Below are 12673 nucleotides of genomic sequence, written 5' to 3' on the forward strand. Positions count from 1 at the left end.
TGAGGGTTTAGAGGGAGAGTAAGATTCTACCTTGGGGACTGCATTGAGTCCCCTATTTATAGAGGTGGAGGGCTGCAGAGCCGTTGTGGTGGCACACCTGCTTCTGGCGGTTACGAAATCGTGGGAAGTGTAACCGCCAGAGAGTTTATTGCGGGAACGTGCAGAATGTGCAAAGAGACGTTGGGGTTCGTTTGAACCGGTCTCGTTCGCTCCGTGCACCCCCCTCGCGGAGAAGGGGTGTGTCGCAAGAAATGCTGCCAAACGTGGAGTTTGGGCTTTGGGTTGTATTGGGCCTAAGTAATGGGCCAAAGGTCCTTTTGGCCGGTCTAGAACAGTAGCCCCCAAGTCATTGCTCTTGATTAAGAGCGATGCCTTAAGTGCGGGCGTTTAATCATTTGCGACCAACCGTCGGAGGGTGTTTTTTGTCGAGCATCTTTTCCGTTGGTGGGTAAAGAGAGTTTCACTCGGCAGATTTGGAGACTTTGTTGACCCAGAGGGTAGCTTGCGAGGACGGTCTGGAGTGTCGAGAGGGTTAAGCGAGCGGACTCGTTTTTCCCTGGCTCCATTCGTCCTACACCTGAGTGGATTCGCCAGGTTTGATGGGTCATGTTCGGCATCCTGATGTTTGGCACGCAAGATCATACGGGAAGATTCCCTCGCCAGAGAGTTTGGTCGAATATCATTCCGCAATTAATGCCCACGTTTCGAGGGAGAAACTGAGGGGACATGACCTTTGGTTTCTGTATGACACGTGTAAAGGCTATTGTAGTACTTGAGTACCTATAGTCTGTAGAGTGTTCTCAGTTTGTGTTTCCGAGGTGTCATCATAACCGTCGATTCAATCCTGACGTTCCACGAACCGCTACGAAAGATCAGGGCCCTTAGATGAATGGTTCGATCAAATATGGACCGTAGGAACGCTACAGGGAAGTAGAGTTGTATGTGAAGGGTTGTATTGGATAGAAAGTCGCGACTTTTGAGTGGTTTATGAAACGAGTATAAATAGCCCAAGCGTTGTTTGGAACACCACTTCGTTTCATTTTCTCAGAGAGTTAGAAGTTTTCTCCAGAGTTTCTCAACGGCGAAATACTTCCATTCCTTCAACTTTCTACTTCAAGTTCAAACCATCTGTTGTAACAGGTAACATTCTGATGACTTCATCCTTTTGCTTTTGTGTCTAGAATTTCTTTAGTTTCTGTTCTTTTTTAGAAACTGTAGGAATGCATGTCTTTAGGACAAAAGTGTTTCTGACTTGGTGGTTACCGTCGTTGGCTACGGTAGTTTCCACTGTGCATCAAAAGACTTTGAAAATATTTGCTGTCTGTTTTCTATTTAGTATTTAGAAGAACATTGGCGACAGACTTAGGTTTCATCCATAAGCTTTGGGTCTGATCGCCGGGAGTTGATCTTCCCAACGCGTCTGTTGTTTTCTTTATATTTTAGCGGTAGCGCGTGATCCCTTCCTGGCCGTGGCCGACCTAGTGGGTGAAGGAAGGGTGGATCTGACTGTTGGATTCACTTATTCCCTTGCTTTTTCAGGTCTTTCATGGAAAACGAGGGAGTCGCTGTGTCTGCTGCTTCATGGCTCCGAGAGGAGCCTTTAGAAACAGAGTCTGTGTTTGCTACTGATGGCGTGGGTGAAGCCCCTTTTGATTCTATTGGAGAAGTGGGAGATTGGGAGCTGGTTCTGCCGAGCACATCTGACAGGGTGTGTTCGGAACATGAAAACTATGTTTTTCCCATGTATGACGTGGTTTTCAAAGACATGGGTTTTCGACACCCTTTCTCCAATTTCCAACGGGAGGTGCTTCGTTGGACCAAGCTGTCACCTACCCAGATCCACCCGAACTCTTACGCCTTCATGAGGGCCTTCGAGTTGTTGTGGGATTACCTTCGCATCCCTCCTTCTAAAAATGTCTTCTTCTCCTTCTTCACCGTGCAACGGGGCGCGGATTGGGTTTCCTTTCGCCAGACCCAGAAGATGTTTGAGATTTTTGCTGGGAAGGTTCAGAGCTTCAAAGAACGCTTCTTTTTGGTTCGGCAGAGAAGCGTGGCTGATTTAGATAACCTTTTGGAGGCTGCGAAGGATGGCGTTCAAGAGCGTTGTCCTTTCTTCCACTTATGCTGGTCTCAGGACCATTTTGTTTATGAGCCGAGGGACTTTGGCCGAACCATGGCTAACCTTACTGATGAATAGAGACACCTGCGTCAACAACTTTGGGCCTTCGTTCAGTCTCTCCCGCGGAGGGTTAAGACTGATAAACGGGGGAACCCTGTGATGAGTGCGGATGGGACCCCAGTAACAGAGCCCCGCCTCATCAATACTTATGAGTTGTTGACTTCAGAGGATTTTGAAGCCTGCCTTGGTAGTTTACTTTCTTTCTGTTTTTTAGCTGCTTGCTTTCTTGCCACATCCTTGCTTTGTTTCCCCTAACTGATAAAATTTCCTTATCTTTGTGTTGCAGGAAAAATGAAAACTTTGAGGGCTCTAGTGAATGCGGCGAGTAAGAAAATCTCGGCCAAGAAGAAGCGCAAGAACGTTCAGTCTCTGGAGCACCTTATAGCTGGTTCAGGCCCCGGCTCAACCTCTGGTCCTGTGGTGGACTTCGAAGGTGAGGAGACTTCTGAGGAGCTGGTGCAGGATTCTGCAAAGAGGCAGAGGTTGAAAGTGTCTTTCGAGGACCCAATCACGCCGATCAAGGCCGTTCCTGTCCGCTCTGAGAAAGGAGACTTCATCCAACTTCCAAAGGTGCGGTCTGAACCGGAGTTGTGCGGTCCCCAGTCGACCCTTTTCTTGGATGACCCCGAGCTGAAGATTATCCAGGATATGGGCCCCGCTGGCCGGAGTAAGGCGATAACCGACGGGGTTATTGCCACCATGAAGGCCTTGGAGGTCGTCGCTGCCCTGAATAATGCTTCGCTTGAGGGTGAGGTTTGGGTCGATGCTTTGGTGCGGGAGAGGGATGCTCTGACCGCTAAGGTTGCTACTCTTGAGGAGGATCAAAAGAGCAAGAGGTCCGTCGCAGGAGCACTTTTCTTCAAACGCTTTAAGCTTCCTTTTCTTGATTCCTTAGCTCTATTTTGTTCTTCAGAACCTTTATGTCATGTAAATTTTTAACTATGGTCCTGTACACTTGAACAAATATTAGCTAGTCCAATTGACAGTTTTTAATACCTTGTTATCATCAAAACTCTCTAAGGTTTATTGTTAAACACATTTTGTTCCAACAGGGGGATCTCCTTCTGGTTGATCTCCTGGTGTAACTTGGAGATCTGATGCTCACCGAGTGTCGCGGGGATCTGGAGTGTGATCAGCGAGGGCTCCCTCCTCTACTGCTACGTACTGGGGAAGGAGTTCGTTTGGCTCAAACTAATGGGCGTGTTTGCTCCAGATCTATTAGGCGTCGATTCTGTTCCTCGATTAACGACGTCTGCCTTTGAATCGTGCGGATCAGGTTGCCAATGAGTACACCGGTTGGTGTAGCATCTTCAGGTGTCTCTATAGGGCGCAGGGGACCCTGCAGAGGTCTTTGCTGGAGAGGAACTATCTGAGCTGGTTCCTCCCTGGGTGTATCCACAGGTGAAGGTGAAGATGTCAGGCCATCCCGTTGAGTGATACGTATCTCACTTCGTATCTGGGTGTTGGCACCGTTCGCAACCATGGTGTAATTTTTGGGAAGCTTTGGTTTTTAGGAGTATAAAAACGGGGAGAGCTTATATATTTCCCACAGACAGCGCCACTGATCATACCTGATCAAAAGGTGACTGTCGGTGCTTGGAATGCGGTGGTTGTGACGGTGGTGGAATGCGTCAGAATGCTTCTTGGAGCGGATGGGGGGTGTGTACCTGCAGGCACCCCGACGCTCAAGTCAGTAGAGATCAGAGAGTGAGGGTTTAGAGGGAGAGTAAGATTCTACCTTGGGGACTGCATTGAGTCCCCTATTTATAGAGGTGGAGGGCTGCAAAGCCGTTGTGGTGGCACACCTGGTTCTGGCGGTTACGAAATCGTGGGAAGTGTAACCGCCAGAGAGTTTATTGCGGGAACGTGCAGAATGTGCAACGAGACGTTTGGGTTCGTTTGAACCGGTCTCGTTCGCTCCGTGCACCCCCTCGCGGAGAAGGGGTGTGTCGCAAGTAATGCTGCCAAACGTGGAGTTTGGGCTTTGGATTGTATTGGGCCTAAGTAATGGGCCAAAGATCCTTTTGGCCGGTCCAAAACAAAAAATATCCTAAACACTAACATTTAACCACAATTAAAAAAAAAATCCTACAAAACTAACATTGTGAATTCAAAGGATAAATAATACTTACTTGAGGATGACTTGATTGAACTTTTATAAGGAATTGGGTTGATTTGCGTTTGAGTGAGATTGGAGGAAGTTTGGTTGAATTTTAATTTATAAAAATACAAGGTTAACTACAATTGTTGTTTTGGATTAAACCCAGATCACAACGACATTTAACAGCCGCTAACAAGGGCGAACAACAGCTAATTACCGCTGCAAATAACGAACAACAGTTAGCTACCGTTGGAGTTATTTAGCCCATTTTAAGATATGGGAGAACAAGTGTGTAAAGAGCAATTTCCATGATAACAAGCTGTATGAGTCAATCTTACTCATTTATATAGTTGGACCGTGTCCCCATCCCAATTGACATATCTACTTGCATCGATCTATATATCTTGGCATTTATAGCTTATCATGTCTATAACTTTTTGTTAAAAAAAATAAGGCTTAATTGCATGTTTGGTCCCTTATGTTTATTTTAGTTTTCAAGTTGGTCCCTTACGTTTTGAAAGTTTCAAGTTGGTCCCTTACGTTTTAAAAGTTTCAAGTTGGTCCAAAACGTTGCTCATGTTGGAATAAGTTAGTCCCTTATGTTTATTTTAGTTTTCAAGTTGGTCCCTTATGTTTATTTTAGTTTTCAAGTTGGTCCCTTATGTTTTGGACCGACTTGAAAACTAAAATAAACATAAGGGACTAACTTGAAACTTTCAAAACGTAAGGGACCAACTTGAAAACTTTTAAAACGTAAGGGACCAACTTGAAACTTTCAAAACGTAAGGGACAAACTTGAAAACTAAAATAAACATAAGGGACCAAACATGCAATTAAGCCAAAAAAATAACGAGTAAATAGTCAATTACCCCCCCTCCCCTTGAAATTGTAACTTTTGTCAAAAACCCCCCGGAATTTTGCAAAACGTCAAAAACCCCCCTGAAATTGTCTAGCGTCTGTCAATTACCCCCCTCCGTTAATTTCCTCCATCCAACATGCTGATGTGGCCGTTAACTGCCACGTGGCACTGCCACATGGTCAGAAAAGTCATGCCACGTCATAGGGGGTAATTGACTATATATATTTTTTTTGAAAAAAATCTGATTTTTTTTTTCTTTTCAAAATTAACATTTGTGTCATCCACTGACCTTGCAAATACCCCCTGAAATTTAACATTTATGTGCAAATACCCCCCTCAAATTTAAAATTTATGTAGCAAATATCCCCTCAAATTTATATAACTTAATATGCAAATATCCTCTCCAAATGTAAAACTTATATGCAAATTACACCTTGAATCATAAAACTTTGATGGTAAAGTAAAACTTATTCTTCTAATCACAATAAAAAAGAAAAAAAATCACATCTTTAAAATAAAATAAATATAAAAATCACAATTTCAATCTATAATTCAAACTGTAAGGCTGGTTACAATCAGTAACACAAAAAATGCAGTAGCATATTTCATTCAAATTAACCTCTAGGTTAAGAAAACATTGAGCTTTACCTGTGAATCCACCAATGAATGTCATAATACTATTTCCATTGATCTTCGACTTGGACTGAAGACAATTTTCATGTTCAGTCAGTAGTAACTTTTTTGGTGGCAATAATATGCTTGCCTATAACCAACAAAAAAAAAAAAAGATCTCCAAGGATAAGAAGAAGTTATTTAATCTACCCAAAAAAAAAAAAAGAAGAAGAAGAAGTTATTTATAATTTATTTGAGCTTATCTTATAAAAAAATCACATCTTTAAAATAAAACAAATATAAAAATCACAATCTTAATCTATAATCTATGATTCAAGGTGTAATTTGCATATAAGTTTTACATTTGGAGATGATATTTGCATATTAAGTTATATAAATTTGAGGGGATATTTGCTACATAAAATTTAAATTTGAGGGGGGTATTTGCACATAAATGTTAAATTTCAGGGGGTATTTGCAAGGTCAGTGGATGACACAAATGTTAATTTTGAAAAGAAAAAAAAAATCAGATTTTTTTTCAAAAAAAAAATATATAGTCAATTACCCCCCTATGACGTGGCATGACTTTTCTGACCATGTGACTGTGCCACGTGGCAGTTAACGGCCACATCAGCATGTTGGATGCAGGAAATTAACGGAGGGGTGTAATTGACAGACGCTAGACAATTTCGGGGGGGTTTTTGACGTTTTGCAAAATTCAGGGGGGTTTTTGACAAAAGTTACAATTTCGTGGGGGTAATTGACTATTTACTCAAAAAATAACTGAGACAAAACTACAACTATAGCTGATAAATTTTGGTATATTATTAATAAGTTAAATGTTTCTAATTCCTACAAAATAACGAGTTTTTAAGTTTAATATCTATAAAATATAAATAGAGACTAAAAAAGAATAAATATTTTGTAAAATTTAAATTTAAAAATTTGTAATTTTATAGGGACTAAAACATATCTAACTTAATTTTTCTTTTTTGAGTGGAAAACATATCTAACTTATTATTAACTAAGAGATAATGACTTTGATAAGTTGAAAAAATGGATAGTTCCTAGTGGCCTACATATCAAGCTTGGGACCAATATAGGGCATGTGGAAAAGGTTGCAACAATAGAAAAACATAAACAAAAACTTTTCAAATTCAGAATTAAATTATTCCGTTTGACTAACATGATGGAGAATGCCCAGTTGTACCAGCAGATAATAAGACACAACAGCGTGCATAGGGATCAAAAGTAGTGATTGAAAATTTTATAGTGACTAAAAGTCGTAGGAAAATTTTAGACGGACTAAAATGAAAAGTTGACATATTTATAGGGACTAAAAACATATGGGAAATGCTAACCGGTGCCCCCGGGCACTGGTTAAGGATATGAAAAAGGAAATTATATAGTAGTTAATGCATTGAAATTGTGTAATTAATTTATAATAAAATCAAAAACAATTTTCTTTTATGATAATAATTTCCTTTTATGGTATGCTTAACCAGTGCCCCGAGGGGCACCGGTTAGCAGGACCCAAAACATATTTAACCCTATTATTTTTAATAATTTTCATAATGGGGACGAAGTGAGTAAATGATGAACAATTGTTCCATTACTTTATCCTAGCTTGCTTGTATACCTCATAAATACCTGTTTTGAAAATAAAATCATAGCCGTGCCTAATCCAAGACAAAAAGAGAACAAAGTGGTGTGAATGGAAGCATATAATATATTATTATATAGGTTTAATTTACGTGCATGGAAATCGAACCTCGAGAAACACTTGTGTGGACCAAGACCAAAAATTTTGGTTTGGTCACACACACAAGATTTTCTCTTTCTCTCTCTTCTCTTCTCTCTTCTACATTTTCTCTCTCTTCTCTCTTCTCTCTCTTCTCTCTTTGTGTGTGACCAAACCAAAATTCTTGGTCTTGGTCCACACAAGATTTTCTCTCGAACCTCTTCTCCTCGTGATCAATTAATTAATAATCAAGGGGCTGGTCAAAGTCATGACATCAAAGGGGTAGCAATCAGTGGTGGTCCATGATTTTCCATATGGACTAGGATGCATGGGAATATGTAAGCCATACATACATCAAAAAATTCTAAGGTTATAAGGTTCCTTTTTCTTTGGTGCTTGAATTTTGAGGTTAATTTAGTGTTGAATACGGCATAGGTCCAAAAAAAGTAGGCACCGTCTATTATTGACATGAAATTGATAGGAATTGGGTAAAGGGAAGGCAACTTGCTTTCCTCTATAATACTACATTCATAACCTTGACTAAAGGTATTTCTTTTTAAAATTATATGCTACATATTCACACCAGTTAAATTCAAGATTTGTTTTTTGTTTTAATTTGTAAAGTTCAAGAATTAATTACATTTAATCTATATACACACACACACACACACACACACAGTGGCGTTGCCAGGACCCCGGGTCAGGGGGTTCAAACCTTTGTAATGTAATTAATAATTATAATAATATATACCAAAATAATATATTTGAAAAATTACATTGTAATAAGTTTAAGTTGTACTAAAAAATTTGCGAAGATACTCCACAATTGTCATCCAAGCAATTTTATATTATGAATGTGTTGAATAATCAATTTTTTTATCAATGTTATCAAACACGTCTCTATCAATATAAGTAAGAGAACTGCTAGCCACAGTTGCTTTAACACTCGCTAAAAAACACTCGCTCATTTAGGATGACACGTCCCACTTTTTGCTAGTGAGTAGACAGGCAACCGCTTCTCTCACAACACATTCTGCAATCTCTCTTTTTCTTCCCCTTCGTCATTCGTCTCTCTCATCACAACCCATCATCCCTCACCTTTCCACACCACGAGTTACAACACATCTGTTCAGTAAGTCACTGGCTCACTTAACCTTCACAGACCACAAAATTAGATTCCTCTTTTACCTTCCTCAAAGAGATACCCTTCAAAATTATACAAAGAAAGTCGACTAATTTCTCGCTCCATCTTCGTTTTCAAATCAATCTCCAAACCCATCTTCATACACAACAAATTCAAAATTCAAGTTCAAGTTGGTTCACTTCTTTGGTGAACCCTTGTAAGAGGAGTGAGATAAAGACACACCATAATGAATTAGAGTTTGATCTAACAAGCCTACTAAAGATTAATAACAACAAACAAAACTCAATTCAAGACACACACACCAATCCACACCGTTTTGCAAGAACCCAAGCACTAGTCTCCACCAAGAAATGAGAGAACTAGATTTTTCTGTAACTTTGATATGCTTTAGAAATGTCATCAAAATAGGGCTTTTTTGTTGGAAAAGGAATCCTCAAATTAAAGTTGATAGATACGATTATTAAAAAAGTAGGAGTGTTGTTATGATTCCATGAAGTATGAGAATATAAGAGAGGCAGGGATTTTTTTTGTTTTGTTTTTGACAGAAGGTGGGACATTAAAAAGGTGTAATAAAGAAAAGGTAAGATTTTTTTGACGGGGAGAGCCGGTCATCCGGTTAAGAATTGAAAAAGCCTGGTGACGTGCCTTGAGAAACGAGCGAGTGTTTTTTAGCGAGTGTTGAAGCAACTGTGGCTAGCAGTTCTCTATAAGTAATGAGACAATCATTTATCTATTCGTCCTCAATTTGACTATGAATATAAATTGTTTTATAATACTAATGAAATATAAAATTTTACTTTTCCGATTAACACATATAAAATTAATTATCTTTTAAATTTATGTATAATTGTCAATATGATTTATGTAATTTATGATGGATGTAGGGCTAAATTTTAGGTGCAGAAGTAGTACTAACAACTCACGTTAATTAAGCAAGCAAAAAGCTAGGTAGGTGCAAGAAAAATCTTTGAACTCAATAGAAAATGTTTAATGCCAGCCTTAAATAAATTGATTGAGTCAAGATATATGTACATTACATATGTACATTACACCACGTTATTAGACAATATGCTCCAATGTGTGCAACTTTACGTTTACAAATGAGAGAGAGTTGGTACAAGCCTTATATTTAAGGGGGTTCAAGATGGAGGAAACCCAAAATAATAGGAGTAAATTAAAGGGTTGAGGGGGTTCAGCTGCATCCCCTGGATACAAGCTGGCTCCGCCCCTGCACACACACTCTAAACTCATATGATGATGGTCGTTAGTTTTTTGAGATTAACAACAAGTCTCAAATTTGAATCATGAGAAAGCAACAACTTTAAAATTCGTGGAAAAAGAGTTTTGCAGTGCACGTGCTTCTACCCAACTTAAGGGTTGCTACATTAATTTAAACAAAATAGATTTTTTTTTATTTCTTTTAAGAGAATTTATAAAAAATAGATATAGGGTTGAGTTTGCTGACATGTACTAGCTTATATTTATATTTTTTTATCAAACAAAATTTATTAATGGAAGGACAAGACTCCAATTTTATTAAAAAGGTTTAATCGATTATCTTTTTAAGAATTGAAATCATTTTCTTTCGGTACAATTGAAATCGTTTAGAATATGCATGATATATGAAAATTCTAATAACTTCCTTCATGATATGTCTCTGTGAGCGTAGCTCAGTTGGCAAGGACACACACTTATTCACCTTAAAAAAAGTGAATTCTAACCACTAAGCTACTTCACAAAAAAAAAAAAACTTTCCTTCATGATATAATAATTTTTGAAACTTTGTGAAATACTTTGTTTAATCAAATAATTTGATTCTTTACATTAGAAAATGATATTTGTACAACATTTTGTGACTACTTTCTAACAAGTCTATCTCATACTCATATTATGTTCTCATTCTCCCTCTTCTGTTTTCTCTTTCCATTGTTTTTGACCAATAAAAAGATAAGGAAAAAAAGAGGTTGTCATAAATGGTTGTACAAACATCATTACTCTTTTACAATTTATAATGAATTCATCTCATTATTATAAAATCTCTAAATTTAAAGATGATTATTATACTCTCTGCCTCATAAAATGCAAATTACTTAAAGGAAAATATATCATAATCAATGTCATTTTATATTTTTGATGTAATATTATTATTTAATTTTATTATTCAAGTATTTGTTTGAGGAATTATTATTAAATTAATATTATGTATATACTCCCAAATTCAAAGATATACATAATTATATCCCCTTTCTTTAAATATTTTTTGAAAAAATCCCTTTCTGTAAATATATCTTTGTTTTTTTTAATAAAACCAAATCTCATGTGGTTGACAGTAGCTACTGAAAATATAATTATGAAAAAAATGCACATTTAATACATAAAGTAACACTTAATATACTACTCGTATGTAGGATAAGATGATTTATTAGAAAAAAGTATGTGAAAAAATGAAAATATATGAATATTAATATTCTATAGCAACTTTATCTATCCGTGGATCTATTCTTGCATGACCACGCATATATTAACGCGCACTAAAAGCTGTATTTCGTATATGTCCTCTCGGTATTTCCCACGTGACTTTAAGATTTGGACACGTGGGCTATAAAAGGGTCATGTTATCTTGTGCCCTAAGGGCGCATGTTAAGGAACTCAAAATAAGAAATTTTGCATTGTAAAACATGATAAAATAACTTTTAAGAAGTTGATTGCACAACTTTTGATACGTATATTTCTATAATAAGTTTCTTAACATGTGCCCTTGATGGCACAAGTTAACATTTGCCTAAAACAATTATACATTTTAGGCTAAATTGCATTTTTGGTCCTTTAATTAAAATTCGATTGATTTAGGTCCCTTAACTTCTATCTGTTACACATTTTGGTTCTTTCCGTTAGTTTTAATTAAAAAAAACGTTAGGTTTTCTTCATCTTCTTCTCCTCTTTTTCATCTTCATTTCATCTCCATCAACCTTCAACAACAAGAATCCCAGAAAAATTCCAGAAGAAAATGAAGAAAATCTAACATTTTTGAATTAAAACTAACGGAAAGGACCAAAATGTGTAACAGAGAGAAGTTAAAGAACCAAAATAAATCAAATTTTAATTAAGGGACCAAAGCGATACTACCTAAATAGTTAAGGGACCAAAAATGTAATTTAGCCTACATTTTATTGAAGGAAAAACAACAACTATACATACTTCTTTATAAACAAGTATAAAATTATAGATTATTTGTAAAAAAAAAGTTAATTTAATTTGCACCAAAAACGAAACTATTGTTATTTTGAAAGTCTAATGAAATATTATTTATTCTTTGTCAATTATATTTTAAAGTTTTTTCTAAATGACAAATGTTAGTAATAGTTGTTAGATTAATAGTTACTCCTACGTCTGAGTTTGAATCCGTAACTTATAATTCATTATCTTTCCATTCAGATCAGTTATTAGATCGATAATTATGGGTTGGGGTGGAAATATGCTTGGGGGAGTTGAATGATCTACCCTACATCAAATATAGACCAGTTCATCCTTTTTTTCTCGATCAAATATATAAAATGGTCATGGTTGATGCCATTAAATAAGTATTTCAAACGTGCTGCTATACTTTTGAAGGTGAGAAAAACACAAGGAGAAGATTGAATTGTGTTGTCTTTTTCAAAAACATCTATATGTGTTTGTAAAACAGTTCAAAGTCTGAAACAAAACAGAGTTGTGTTCAGAGTATGAAACAGATTTGAATGCAGCGAAATAAAATCAAACAAGGAGGGAGGGAGGGAGGGAGAGACAGAGAGAGAGAATAATACTTGTTCCTCACAAACCGAGAGTAGTCCAATCCCCATGTACTTCTAAGGGGTTTACTGTAATCTCAAAGATTAAAATTTGCTCAAGCACACAAGCAAGAAACTTCCTTTGCTCAATCACACAAAAAAGAGATTTTTATTGCTCAATCACACAATAAAGAGACTTCTACAATCTAACTTAATCAATAAGAAATTGTTTGTTTTTACACTTGATATACAATTAGAGGTGTAATACAA

The sequence above is a fragment of the Medicago sativa genome, chromosome 3, assembly GCF_051527215.1.
Source record: "Medicago sativa cultivar Bolivia chromosome 3, Bolivia_mono, whole genome shotgun sequence".
Lineage (NCBI taxonomy): Eukaryota > Viridiplantae > Streptophyta > Magnoliopsida > Fabales > Fabaceae > Medicago > Medicago sativa.